The 2518-nt window shown below is 45.3% G+C and overlaps 1 long non-coding RNA gene across 1 annotated transcript; it reads right to left on the bottom strand.

Annotated features, from left to right (window-relative positions):
* Positions 1-626: 626 nt before the first annotated feature.
* LOC134932991 (uncharacterized) lies at positions 627-2090 on the bottom strand. Its single transcript, XR_010179553.1, has 2 exons — positions 1648-2090; positions 627-710 (listed from the first exon to the last, which is right to left on the bottom strand). It is a non-coding gene; the product is annotated as an uncharacterized LOC134932991 (long non-coding RNA).
* Between the last annotated feature and the right edge of the window lie 428 nt (positions 2091-2518).

The following is a 2518-nucleotide window of genomic DNA, read 5'->3' as shown; positions in this document are numbered from 1 at the left end:
CACACGTCCTGGCGTTGCTAGGGACCCGGCGGCTCAGCGCGCACGGCGTCCTAGCGTTGCTAGGGACCCGGCGGCACAGCGCGCACGGCGTCCCTAGCGTTGCCAGGCACCGTGCAGAAAGGGGAGAAGGTGCAGCGGCCGGACCGCTGCGCTTAACATATGGGTCTAGTCATTCCATACAGAGCGCCAGTCTTACCAACCACATCCTCATCAGAGAGCCCTACAATGTCTCCCCCTATTACTATACACCTATTGGGGTCCTTCTTCTTCGTCTGACCCCATACATATACATCTTCCCCTGTCAGTACTTCCATAATCTTCAGATATTGCTACCCAACCTTGTGTTTTACTGGCTCTACTCAGGATCTCAGCAGTGCCTCCACTTTGTAACCCCCTTGCTCTGCTCTGGGGTAGCTGTTCGAGAGAGTTACTATCAACTACCTTTGTGGCTCCACCCAAACTATTAACTATTGTGTTATATCACCCGGCTTGTTTGGGTAAGCCGTATCTAAATGTGTATGCGCCTATGTGTATAGATAATGCATTACACACAATCCAATAATTCATTTACCTGTTTTCTCTCCATTAGGCCTGTCGGGTCCCCTAGCAGAAGAGTCAGGCAGTGGTAAGTATAACAGCTTTATTGTACAACTATAGTTGGGTTATCAGCGTCAATAAATTCTTTAGACCGTTCCAACAAACATTCCCACCTATATAATAATTATTACACAAGTTAATCACTATACTCTCCCCGTCCTATACAATGTATTCGCATGCAGTACAAAAAAAAATACCTCTGGTACCATATCAGATCTTTTCAAAATGAGATCGACCCGGGTGTTTATACAAACATTCGTGCACTGTTGGGGCCCATGGTTTCTGAGTTGTAACATGCTACAGTTATATTGTCTCAATTATAGAATATATCCACCTTGGACTGCTTCCTTTACTTTACTCAGCGATGACACTGTTATTATAACTCACGTTTCCTCTTAACCTCCAGTTAGGGTTCATTTTCCACTCTGACTTGTCGGGCTGGTTATTACTGACTTTCCTCTCTGATGGTAAATGGTCACCAGCTGGCTATATCAAAGCATATACACATCCTATTGTCCCTGACAGCTATCCAGATTTAGTATCATCAGTTTCTCTGTGTCGTGAGGCTTTACTAGTAAAGTCTATCATTACTCTCAGGCACTTCTATCTTTTCGTTATGCTGGTAGATAAGGGAAACGGTATGACTTCAGTTCGCTAAATAGTTACTTCTCTTTCAGTCTATAACTGCCCCTCCTTCAGGAATGTCTCTATTTCAATAGCTATCCCGATATGGGTGCTTCCTTTCGCAGCTTTCTACTTTAACAGGCTCTACAGTTCTGGGCTTTCAGTCTATATGTGACAATAGTGAACCTGTAGCATCTCTGGGTATGTAGTATATAATCGGCCACAGTCTATATAGTAATGTGTAGTCTATAACTGGCCACAGTCCATATAATACTGAAGAATGCTTATGGTGACTCTAAAATTAAAGTTCATTTGAAAAGATTTATAATATATACAGTGAATGCAGTGAGGATTCAAGCATTTGGCACTTTAGTACTGAAGGAGTTAACTTGTCAGGGGGAGGCGACACAACGGATAGTTGCTCACCTCTGGTAGCTCCCCCGACTCCTCCTGTTCCTCTTGTTCCTCTACGCTCTGCCTCTCCACCCCCTCTGTCTGATTATTGTAAGACAGATAGTGTAGGTACCTCTTATTGTAGTTCTTGTACCAATCAGTGAGTCCTCAGCACTGACAGGATCTCACTCCTCACCGTTCTCCCTCTTACTCTGGTTGCCTGCGCCTCTACTGCACAGCTCTCTGGCTCTCCAACCTCGCCATCACCGGGACTGCCTCTCCGCCAGGGGCTATTTGTCTGCCTGCAGCGTTCTCCAGCCTCACTGTCACCGAGACTACCTCTCTGCCAGCGTCTCCGTACCCCGCTCTCTGCTCTGTCACTGGAGCTGCCCGCCGGGATGCTGCGTCTCCCACAGGTACCATTTGTGGGGGACTAACTGTTACAGCATGCGCAGGGGCCCCTTTCCCTTCACTCCTCATGCTCTCCCCAACGATCTCCTGGCCTCATGGCAATCTAGAAACTTCTCCCCACGTACTGCAGTACATGAGGTTAACTCCTTCACCTCATGCCCTATGTAATATGACAGACTACATATGCATATGTATACACAATATATTACAATATATATATATTAAAATTACCAGTAGGGCTACACTTTAAAATAAATATTGGTATCTAAATACAAGTACAACATGGCTTTATATCAACACAATGGTATGAAACAAGAATGTATTACAAGACCCCCAATTGTTTACACTTGAGATGGTGTTCGTGCTGGGCCTAGGCGTTCATGGCTTCTCCTTTCTCCCCATTCTCCCACCCTTTCTTTTCCTCCCTACCTTCTTTCTACTACGTTTCTTTTTGTTATTGAAGTGGCTATTTAATTTTCCCTTCCATACTGAC

The sequence above is a fragment of the Pseudophryne corroboree genome, chromosome 6, assembly GCF_028390025.1.
Source record: "Pseudophryne corroboree isolate aPseCor3 chromosome 6, aPseCor3.hap2, whole genome shotgun sequence".
Lineage (NCBI taxonomy): Eukaryota > Metazoa > Chordata > Amphibia > Anura > Myobatrachidae > Pseudophryne > Pseudophryne corroboree.
The sequence above is the reverse complement of the archived record's forward strand: the minus strand, read 5'-3'. Positions and strand labels throughout refer to the sequence as shown.